Source organism: Sitophilus oryzae, unplaced genomic scaffold (assembly GCF_002938485.1).
Source record: "Sitophilus oryzae breed Bouriz unplaced genomic scaffold, Soryzae_2.0 scaffold_1744_pilon_pilon, whole genome shotgun sequence".
NCBI lineage: Eukaryota > Metazoa > Arthropoda > Insecta > Coleoptera > Curculionidae > Sitophilus > Sitophilus oryzae.
Genome location: NW_022146440.1, coordinates 783,995 through 796,426, shown reverse-complemented (window position 1 = coordinate 796,426; position 12,432 = coordinate 783,995).

Here is a 12,432-nt window from a genome sequence, read left to right as displayed (position 1 = left end):
CTTGTAGCTAATCTGTTGAATTTTCTGCTGCTAATACTGGGTGTGTGTGTGACGTGTCCTTTGATCTAGCCCAACTTGATATCTATTGTTACCATAAGAAGTATCCATAAATGCTTTCTGGTATTCCCATGGAGATTCTGTAGTTATTCTAAATTATTCTATCTATCTATCAATTCAGCCTCTTCGGTCCATCGTTGGACATAGGCCTCCCCCAATCTCTTCTACTCTTCGCTCTCTGTCGCCGTGCTTATCCATCTGGGGTCTTCCTCTACTTCTTCTATTTTCCCAGGGCCTCCAGTTTACGATGCATTTGTTCCATCGATCATCCTTCTGTCTGACATTGTGACCGGCAAACTTCCATTTCAATTTTGCTACTTCACTTCTAACATCCCTTACTTTAGTTTTTCCTCTGATCCACTTATTCCTTTTTCTATCTGCCAGCCTTATATGTACCATTTGTCTTTCCATAGATCTTTGAGATTTTGTTACCTTATCCATATTTGGTTTTGTCAGTGTCCAGGTCTGGGATCCGTAAGTAAGTACAGGGAGTACACATTCATTATATACTTTGGTTTTGAGGTACTGTGGATATCTTTTGTTTTTTAATATGTAACTTAATTTTCCAGATGCCCAGGCCAGTCTTACCCGTCTCTTTATTTAAGCTGTTTGGTTTTCTCTTTTCAGTTTAATCATTTGTTCCAGATATGTATATATATATATATATATATATATATATATATATATATATATATATATATATATATATATATATATATATATATATATATATATATATATATATATATATCAACTTGTTCTATTTTTTCTTGGTTTATTCTGGTTGTTATAACAAATAACAACCAGAACACATGACAACCAGAATATTCTAAATTATTATCTATCTATTATTTGTAGAATCGATTAATTGAAATAATTTTGTATTTATCTGTTAAGGTTCTGAGATTTTATTTCTTGAGTTTTCTATGAAATATTTCCAGTGTTCGTGACAATACTTGTCAGTTTCACTCACCCGTATAATACTGGCCTACTTATGTATAGTTGATTTATTTTAAATTTTTAGGCTTTATGAAAATATTTCACAATACATTCCTACTTTCCTTTTTGATCCTCCCTTGAACATATTTACTCTTATCTTCTGCTTTGTGTCAATTTTTGGAATACCACTTCCCCAAAATGTATACCCTTTATAAAGTGTTTCATAAAAGGCTAAACAAACAACTTTCTGTCACTATTCGTACAGTAACTTGCTACCTACAGTACTACTACTTGCTCGTACAGTAACTTGCTACCTACCTACCCTGCTCTCTATGAGATTATATTCGATATCCAGCAAATATCCTGGAAAAGTGATTTTGTTGAACGCACCCTCTGTATCCTATGATCCCTTCCAGCTCCCATGTTATAATTTCCCTGGGGACCTTTCAGCTAAATTAGATCCATGTAAAAAATACAAACTTCAGCATTATCTTTCAGAAATACCACTAAAAATAAACAAATCTGATATCCCTTAGGAGGCCGCAATCGTTTGACAACGCAACTGCCATCATAGAACAGTCAAATTCTAACAAACCTTTGACGATGCATATTTGATAAAATTTAAAACTTAATTTGTATGGAGTATATTATAGTGGTAAGCAGTGGCTTACTAGGTAGCTCAGACGGTAGTCCACTTGGCAACGTCGCCTCGCCGCGTCCTTCCCACAGCATCCGCGACACGAGCTACCCAGACGAGGAGCCGTGGGACGCCACGGAGGTGGTCGCGGGGCGCGGGGGGACCATAAAGAGACCGCTCCGCTGGCTGAGACGGAAAGTTCGGCACGTTCCCAGGCCTCGTCGGCTGAGATCGGCCCTGATCGGGCTACCTGTTGAGCAACAAGCGAGCCCGACGAAGGTGACTGAGTGGTGGGCGGCAAGTGCCGGATCGCGGGTGGACACCGTCTATATGTAGGAAGGACGTTATTAATAAGAATGTTGTTACCGATATATTATTAACATATCACTGACAATTATTATTCTTGTTGGTAGCAGTACGATTTTAGTATTTCTTGTTAGGAGGGAGCTCCCACGGATCCGAGTTACCTGGCTCACAAGGGTAAATTGTAAAAGATTGGGCTACGACATATACACTCCTCCAGATCAGTAATTGACAGAAATCAACGAATATGTATGTATATCCGGTTTTCATAGCGTCCTTCGTCGCCCTCCGGTCTCAATGTGCCACTTACCTCTGTTGTCCAAATTTCCTGGTAGTAAGTTCCTTTCCGACATGGCTCTGTCGATTCCTTGATTCCTGGAAAGTTTAGGTCGGCCTCGTTTACTGTTTACTCGTCTGTAGGTATCCACTGCAACACTTGTTTTGGTATTCTCTTGTGAGCCATTCGTTGGACATGGCCATACCACTGCAGTTATTTTTCTTGTACACTATTACTCTCATTACTACATTTTTTCACGTATTCTCTCATTCATAATTCTGTCTAAACGTGAGATTCGGGCTCATCTTCGCCAGAAGTCCATTTCGGTTGACAACAACTTCTTTTTTATATCTTACGCTTAACTGCCATACCTTAGAGTCATATAACATTACGCTTTTCAGGATAGCGTTATAGATCAGTTTTTTCATGTGATCCAATCGATAAACAACCTCAGTTTAGCAGCAATAGACCAAGTCAATCCCAACGGGAAACTCAAAAGATAGTAGTTCAAAGATAAATTTACTGTCAAGGGTGATGATGAAATCAACATATTCAGGAAAAAAAATAGATCCAGTGGGTCATGTGTGCTCTAGTCCTTTTTAATTGCCTTCCTTCCACCCACCAGATGAGATCCATAATTAACATATCTAGTCAATTCAACTAAATCAAGTCAAAAATCAAGAAATTCCAAAAACGCCTAACATATTTGTTTTTTTGTTCAAATTTGTTTATTCTCATTAACACTTATCGTAGTTCTACTTCCTCCATTTCCACCTATTATGCCTAGAAATAATTCACCATGCAAATAAACCTAAATCCATTATTATTCCCCATCGAAATAAGAAACAGTCGACCCTCTACACAGTGAAAATATGTTTTATTAACTGACTCCTGACTCCTATCGTATCTATCTAGTCCGACATTTCCATTTTCAACTGTAATTAATGGAAAAATTTGAACAAAGTGAAAATAGTACTGGATTCATTGTTATTACGATTATATGTATGCCCCCATCATTCCTTTGTGGGACATAGGGCTTTTAAGAGATGTTTCCGTCTTATCTAGGTTGTCTCTTTGACCTCTCCCCATGTTTTCCCAATCTCTTGGTCTTCAGAGGTTATTTTTCTTCTCCAGGTATCCCTTGGTCTTCCCTGTGGATTACATTCAAGTGCCTGTCTTGTGATATCTCTATGAGGCTGCGCAAAATGAATCTTGCCCCACTTTCTTTTTTTTATTTCGATATCTATTTGTTTTTGTGATCGCAATTCTTCGTTGTTAATTTCATTGGACCAGAAAATTCTCAATATTGTTCGAAGACGCTTTTTAACAACACCTGCAGGCGATCCATGAGACCACGCGTAACCTTCCATGTTTCGCATCCATAAAGCAAAATAGATTTTACATTGCTATTGAAGAGCTGGAATTTAGCTTTTTTTGCTTTATATAGAGGAATACCAAACAGGTCCATGACAAAAGCTCTTCGTGCCTTCAAAATTCTTTCTTCTATATCTTTCTCTGTGTCCCCATCTCTGTGAATATATATAATTGCATACTTCCCAGATACTGAAATTCATCAATTCTTTCGATGGCTCGGTTGTAGGTACAGGTCTTGGCTTTTGAAAGTATTTGACATAAATTCTTTGGTTTTCGCCACGTTGATTTGAAAACCGACTTTATTAGCTCCCTCTTGGAGTCTAAGAAGTTTTTGAGCCATATCCAAATGTGAACGGGAAAAGACGCATAGATCTTCTGTGTAATCCAGGACTTCTAGCTTGCTTAAGTGTCCCCATTGTATCCCTAGTGGTTCATTAAATGCTTTGTTTAGTGCTACATCCAGAAAGATAACAATAAAAATATATAGCCATGTTTTACACCTACTGCAATAGAAATTTTCTCCTTACGTTGAAATTCTAGTAGATGGTTGGAGTTATTGAAGTAAAATCCACCGAAGTCATTTGCTGTAGGATTGATGTTATACTGTTTGTAGTGGTTGTTACTATCGTCCAAAAAGTGTTCCTATACAAGTACTATCATCAAAACAACCGCAACTAAAATTCGTGGGATATATATTATATTAATAAAAATTCTGCTACTGGTTGCAAACAAGTCAGCGTTTCGTATTAAACAGCGATCTCCGTCGGTTTCCTTATGATGTTTGACTTCCTTATTCGTAATCTAAGAAGAAACATTCATTGTCATTAAAAAATGTATTCTATTTTGGAATATCTGGATTACATTTTAGATGACTGTCAACAGCACATCAACTGTTGAATACCAACAATACACAATATGTATTTTTTTATTGACAATATTAACGGATGGTAAAAGAAAGTAACTATACACACATATATACACTATATACATATAAGTCTACATACATCAACTCTATATAATTCGAAGAATACATAATCCTTTTATTTGGAAAAATTAGCAACCGTTTTCTCTTGTCCTACAGAACTTATCTGCACAGATGTGGGATATTATTTTGACTAATTTTCCTTTGTTTACTGCTGAAGTCCGGAAGTTGTATTAAAGAATTCATGTTTCACATGAGCGACTTAGTATTATCAGAAACGAAAATATGTTCATCTTTCTGGTAATATTTTGTTTAATTTAACTACGGTATCACATTGTCTAGCATAAAACAGAATCAGTAAATATAACTTGTTATAACAATTAACCTTTGGACTTTGTCCTTTCACTTCAATCGAATTTTGTGTGATAAAATATTATTCTTATTCTTATCAGGGAAGTCCTTATGTTTTCAAGTAGGACCTTTAATTGAAATTATTTATTCCTGAACTTAGGTATCTACTTACTTACCTAAATATTGACATTTGTGCGGATATTACCTAATTAATAATATATACTAATTACTGTTTAAGGACAGGTTCTCATCACATGTTAACACTAAGTTAAAGTAATCACTTTTGTATAATAAAATGTATTTATGACTAATATAAACCTTCACTGATATCACTGAAGTTAAACGAGGTTAGACGAGGTTAGACGAGGTGAACATTTAGACAGTGAGAGTCATTTTATTTTTTTTTTAATTAAAAAAATACATTTTTTTCCTCAAATTTTGATAAGCACTGGATTTTTCTGGGGTTTCTTTTTTTGTAAATTTAATCTACTATACCTATGTTAGTATATTGGGCCGCGTGAATAAAAACTAAGCTTTTGCTTTTAGTATTAAGTAAAAGCTTTAGCTTGTACCTACTAGGTAGATTTAGCTTTTGCTAATAGCATTTGCTGAAATTGAAGTGTACAACCTTTTGCTTTTACTTACTAGCAAAAGCTAGATATTTTACGTATTTACTTAAAAATATTATTTGGTAAATCATTTAAAAATACACGTTTTTATACCTATATTTATATTTTAATGGCTCGAATGGTTCGCGACGTGCAAAAAACTACAAAAAAGTAATATCGAGCACATGAAAACTTTTTAAACCAGTATCATTAACGAGTCCTATTAGCCTTGATGTTATTCCGTACCTTCATCGCCTAAAATAAGTCCATAGTTCTGTTAACGTCTTCTCATCATACCAAAAATATTTGATTTTCTTAAAATACGACTGTCGTGCACCGAGCCAGGTCATTGAGCACCTACGGATGTAAAAATTTCTTATACACCAGCCTTTGATATACCCGTCACCATGTAGCGAAGGCTTTATTATTGGTACATGAATGTAATCAATTGCACCAAAAGCACAGGGAAATCTATACAACTCTGCCCATTCGTTAATTGCTTGGTTAGTCGAGTTTTCTGTAGGAAATTTAATCCAAATTCCTGCCTTTTCAACTATATTTGGTAAAACGTGAGATATCGTTTTACATATTGTTGTTCTATAAACTCCTTCTACTTTTCCGATCCCTATTTGAAATCCAGGATCACTTAAAAACGCAAAAATATTTGCATTTGTTTTTTTGGACTCAATGCACCACCTCTAGTTTCCACTTTTGGCTCCAAAAAATGATGATTAGCTATCCGCTCAGCATTTTCTTCACTAAATCTGTACAGACCGTGGTATTCTTCGGCACGACTTTCTTTTCTTGCGGGATAAAATTTTACAGATCTTATATTCATAAAAGCAGCCATTTCTGCCAAACTGTTTAACAATACTAAATTTCTAAGCCAAGCTTGCAAAAGTGTAAGCTTTTCCTTAATATTCTTAGCAATTACTTACTTTTGTTCACACCATTTTTAGACAATGCTAAAAACTTTTAGCTTTTGCTAATTGCATATTTAGTAAAAGCTACTCCATATTTTTATTTACTGCAAACTAACCATTTCCTACGAAAATGTAAGTTTTAGCTTTTACTAAATGTTTATTCACACTGCCCATTATCAAGATATTATGTATTTTAACTTAAAATTAATCGGAAGAGCAAATTTTCAAAAAAAATACGCGAAAAATCTTCCTAGGCGTATTTCTGGTATTAAAAAGGCTTGCACATATTTAAGACTTACCCTGTACGTAAAAACAGAAATAAAATAGACTATGATAATATGGACTTTCAAAAAAGCTGTTATTTCGGTCTGACTGAGATTAAATTGTCCTATCAACCAAATCCTACAAAAATTTGGCATGCAAGTGGCTTTTCAGCTCCAAATTTTTCATGTTACAGAAATACAAACATATCGCGCTATATTTTTATAAAATGTTGGAGGGCTTCCATAATTTTTGTCGGGGCAACTTTAAAGTCGGATTGCACTAAAAATAGCGTTAATTAAATTGGAGATGAATAATTTTAACAAGAATAAACTTATGTTTTATTTTAATTATGTGCTACACATTTAGTACTAATCGTAATTAATTCTGTAAACTTTGATAAAGACTTCTACATTTCATTTTGGCAAACAACACAAATGTTATATTAGTTGATTTAAACACACTGGATATTGGATTTTATTCGATTTGCATTTCTTCAGATGCATATTCTTTACAGGGTGCAAATAAGCAAAGACACAAAGTCTCATATGATATGCAGAAAATTTGCGGAAAATACACTCATCACCGGCAAAAAAAACCGGCCACTAAAAACTAGTCTCAATTTCAAAGTTGGATTTCTCGCGAACCACTAATTAGATTTTGATGATTTTTTTTAAATTTTAAATTAATTCCTTCTTAACGGATGCTACGTCAGAAATTTTTATTCCGAATTTATTTTGAGCATATACAGGGCACAACAGTAAGACTCAGTTTTTTGCCCGAACTTTGTAACACCCTGTAGGGTGCAGCAGCTGTAGTAGCTATTGCTAAATCAAATCATGTTGTAACCTCATTTTTTGTGAGCATTTGGTTTTTTTAATCACGACATTATCTCTGTTTGTATTGGAGATACGCTGCTTTAAAACGCCTCGAAAAAGCTTTAGTCCATTGCTCAATATCCCAATTCACATGCAAACGCGCAAACTGAAGACGTGCTCTACGATGTCTTGGAAGTAGCTGGGGTCCTGTGGCAGGCCTCCTTGCAGAAAAGCTGTTTTTTTTGTCTTCGACGGATTGTTCTCTCACTGACTTGAGTTCTACGCACGGCTTATAGCAGATATTGATTCTGAAACGCTGTAATTCCACGACTTCGTAAAGTATTCAGGACAATAAAGCGGTCGTCAATTGCATTTGTCTTCCGTTTTCTTCCGGAACCCACTCGCTTGGTGAAATTTCCCGTTTTAATATACCGATTCCAGACATCCTGGACTGTTGTTCGAGGTATACCCAGGGTATCAGATACATAACGTTGACTTCGGCCATCCTCAATTAAAGCCACAATACGAGCAACATCCGTTACAGACAATGGATTTTTTCAATTTGACAACCGTTGTTGTCATATTGCAAATACTCATAAATCCGTTTTCGCCTATGTCGCCTTGATTATTTACTGAGACGTTCGTTATAAAGCAGCGTATCTCCAATAAAAAGAGAGATAATGTCGTGATTAAAAAAACAAAATGCTCACAAAAGATGAGGCTACAATATGATTTGATTTAGCAATAGCTACTACAGCTGCTGCACCCTACAGGGTGTTACAAAGTACGGGCAAAAAACTTCGTCTTATTGTTGTGCCCTGTATATGCTCAAAATAAAAGTTTCTGACGTAGCATCCGTTAAGAAGGAACTAATTTACAATTTTAAAAAAAAAATCTTCAAAATCTAATTAGTGGTTCGCGAGAAATCCAACTTTGAAATTAGGACTAATTTTTAGTGGTCGGTTTTTTTTGCCGGTGAGTTTAGATGGTGCTGTGCCTCTAACATTTTGTGCTGGATGTCTGTTGCTTGATTAACGAAACTAAAGCAACGTACAGCTACAGAGACTGGAATGCATCTGCATCACAGGAGCCATGAGCCAAACAGTAGCAATGGAGGTTTAAACCTAACACCAGTGAACATTGTCATTGGTGGATATGCCAATGCGTCAATGATTAGAATGCGGACGGAAACAGTGCTGGACTAACTCGTCAGCTCAAGAGCTTGAAACACCTTCAAAAGAAAAGTTCCACTTCTCCAACTCCCAGTGGATTATATACCAAGAATGTGCAACTTTGAGAAACACCTCGATGTAGTATTGAGTAATAAAAAGAATTGGAAAGAGAGAAACGTTTGTTCAGCAGTTAAACGTCCATGCCATAACTTGGTATACTGATTCTTCAAAAACCAATGCAGGAACAGGGATCGGAGTATTTGGGCCCTAAAATTAAATACTCAGAACTAATAGGCACCTACCCCAGCATCTTTTAGACAGAAATCTACGCTATCGAAAGATGCTTACAACTTATCTTAGATAGGAATTAAGAGTTAGCAATAAGAGCGATTAACTCAATAACCATCAATTCGAATTTGGTCAAAGAATATAGGGAATCCGAACAAATTAAACACAGAAAATAAAGTTCTTCTAGTCTGGGTTCCAGCCTACTAACGGATAGCAGGTAATTAAAAAGCAAATGATCAAGCTAGAAAAGGAGCGAAGACTCCACTAACTGGATCAGGCCCGTTCTACTCCCAAAGTAGAAACCAACTTGAAGCAGAACTCAAGAACCTGGAAAACTCCATCCGTAACCTGGAATGGTAATCCTCCAACGGTCTAAGACACTAGAAGAAAATGATCAGGGCTTACGACTGAGAAAAATCGAAAAAATTCCTTTATTTACATAAGAACAATCTTCGGATTGTCACGGGGTTTCTAACAGGAGTGTCCTCAATGAACATCTCAGTAGATTGAAGTTAAGAAAAAACGGCAAATGCATATTATGTTAGGACAATGGTGAAATACCAGAATACCTTATCACTAAAAGAACCGAGACGACAACAGTTGGTGTCATAAACCTTGGTACGCCTGATGTTGGAGATGGAGAACTAACATCTGTAAAACCATCTCTGATATTGGCTTTTGGTGAAGCCCTGAGACCGTATGGTGAATTATAACTAAAGAAAGGAGAACACAATAGATTTATAAGGTTACGGTGATTAAGTTCCCTCTTTCAATAAATTCTACAATATTATTTTGAATTAAATACATCTCTAAGACCCACTTAATTCTGTGATCTTTTTTTTGGTAATTTTTTAATTAATTACAAACACAATGCGTTACTTAGAGTATAACTAATAGAATTGTCTGTTACCTGTAATTAAAGAAAAAGTATCTGATCAACCAGAATGCGAACAATAATTTACTAAAATAAATATTTATAAATTAATCGGCTTATCAAATTGATCTAGTGAAATAATTAAGTTTTTGTATTGCTCACATTTCATCGTTTAATACAATTAATTTAGTTAGTAGCGTAATAGAGTTAGCGTCTCACATCTATTATCATCAACAAACACAGGTTATATATAAAGTCAAACTAACAACTGTTTTTGACAAAGGTCTGATGATGGCTGGAATTGCCGAAACCGGTCACTAATAAAGGACATTTTTTTGACTGTGGTTTGGACTTACTAAGTTTTTTAAGTTCGCGTTTTGGGTGTCGCAAAGCACCCCGTCGCAAATATTTATTTGTAAAACAATACTGAAGGGCAGAGTCACGCGACAGTATTTAAACAACAACGATAATGTTGAGTGTACTAGTCTAAGAGCTAGCAACGTTTTCGAGAAAGTATTTTAAGACGTCTGGCTCTTTGATATATCTTTTACTATGCTCTCTGGAACAGCATGGATGCCCGTCTGGCTGCCGATACCCGTTGCGTTCACTACTGCGCATCGGAAGAAGAGTAAAGTATAAAATAATTCTGGTAATTAAATAAAAACAAATATTTAATACTTTAGTATCAGAATATATACGAAAATAAAATAAAAAAGTATTTGCCCCGACCCGGATTCGAACTCTGAATCATCCGTTCGTGGTCGGAAACTCTACGCACTGCGCTATGGAGACATGTTCGATTTATATTCAATACTAGAATTTAAACGACTACTAAAAATATAGGATCTTCTTTCAATGCGCAGTAGGGAACGCAACGTTTACCGGCAGCCAGACGGGCCGCATGCTGTTCTAGAGAGCATAGTAAAAGATATATCAAAGAGCCAGGCGTCTTAAAATACTTGTTTTTCCGACTTTGCTAGCTCTCTTACTATAAAGGCAGAGACACGCGAACTATCTACTCCATCCAATCATTATCACCAAATATTTCGAATGAGCAATGGATACTAAAGGCAAAATGAAAGAAACGGATGCATATTGAGAGTAAGGAAAAATCAATAATACAAATCATTTCAATAATATCGAAATTAAAACAGCCAATCAATAAATAAACAATCAGTAACAATTATAATACAATTAAATAATGTGAAATAAATACTTTTCAAATACAAAGATAATTATAAAATCACCAATTAAATCCGGCTGGCACAAAACACCGAAACTACACTTTCAGACTGTTAACTGAGTAATGACGAAAGAATATATTCCTTGTCACCGAAAACACCCAAAGGTGCGTTGCGTTCATAGAAATTTGATATTTTAAAATGTTATGGGAACGAAACCGATAATGAACGCTTGGACTGTAACCGTCCGATTAGTAAAGTGCTTATTTTGTTTTTCGATAAGAAATAATTCTACAGGGGGGTACGTATGGACATATATTGGATTTTTTGATTTGGATTTGCTCTTCTTCAGATGCATATTCTTTACAAGGTACAGCTGGTTCCAAAAAATGAATACGACTCTTTACACATATTTTTGGAATATTTGGGCAGTGTATATTTATGTGTCAAGTATTTTGACATGTTAAGTTTATTGTGACATTGTATAAAACAACTTTGCACATATCTGATTTTATGGGCGTCCTGCGCCCGATTTTAGGTAAAAGTATTCCCTAGAAAAAGCGTTCAAAATCGAACGATGATTGGTCGAAACAATTCTGTTTCGAAAAAGAAAGTCTGAGAATATTACCTAATGTAGAAAAATACACATATTCCGACGCACAGTATAGTTTTGAGTGCGGTGGCGTGAATAGTGTGTCAGTTAAAGCAAAGTTAATTAGTTAGTTAGGTGCAGTGATATAAGCAGAAAGCAGGGTGAGTACATCTCACTAAGTGTCGTAGTTTATTAATTAATTAGATCATGAATATTTTGATAAATATATTGATACGTTTTGTTAGATATCATTTGCGTACACATATTATTAAATATTACATTAAATAACTGCGCCGTATACATGCTAGGTCAAAATATAGAATATGAAAGTTAGATAGGGTTAGTAATTAAATAATGCGGCGGTATACCGATGCGGCAGCTACGTGAGCTTTGTTTAGATAGGCTATTGAATCTCTTTACTCTGTAGAGTCGGTGCTGTCTAGTCAGGAGGAGCGCAAGGATAGGCCCGTTAATGTTGCTTGGCAGGATCTGGGATCCCGTAATGTCATAGTAGCAGGGACGCGATTCCTCGTAATGTCGCAACGGTGTAGGGAGTAAAATCCTGGTTATCACCGGTTTTTATATTGTGCCTCTGGGCGTAACCAGATGCGGGAGCGGGACCCCGAGAGATTCAGCCGCTGTATCCGGGTCTTCTGGTTCGTCTAGACCGTGCCACGGGGGGGCGTGGACGGGGGCAAGACAGTACGTTAGTATTTGATGAGATAAGTAAATTTGTAATCAAGAGAGAGAGAGAGATTGGATAGTTCTTTTATAAAGTACCTAATTAGTTAATATGATAGCCACGTAAGCTTTAGGTGGATTAGTGAATTTCTGTTCTCAGTAGAGTTAGTACTG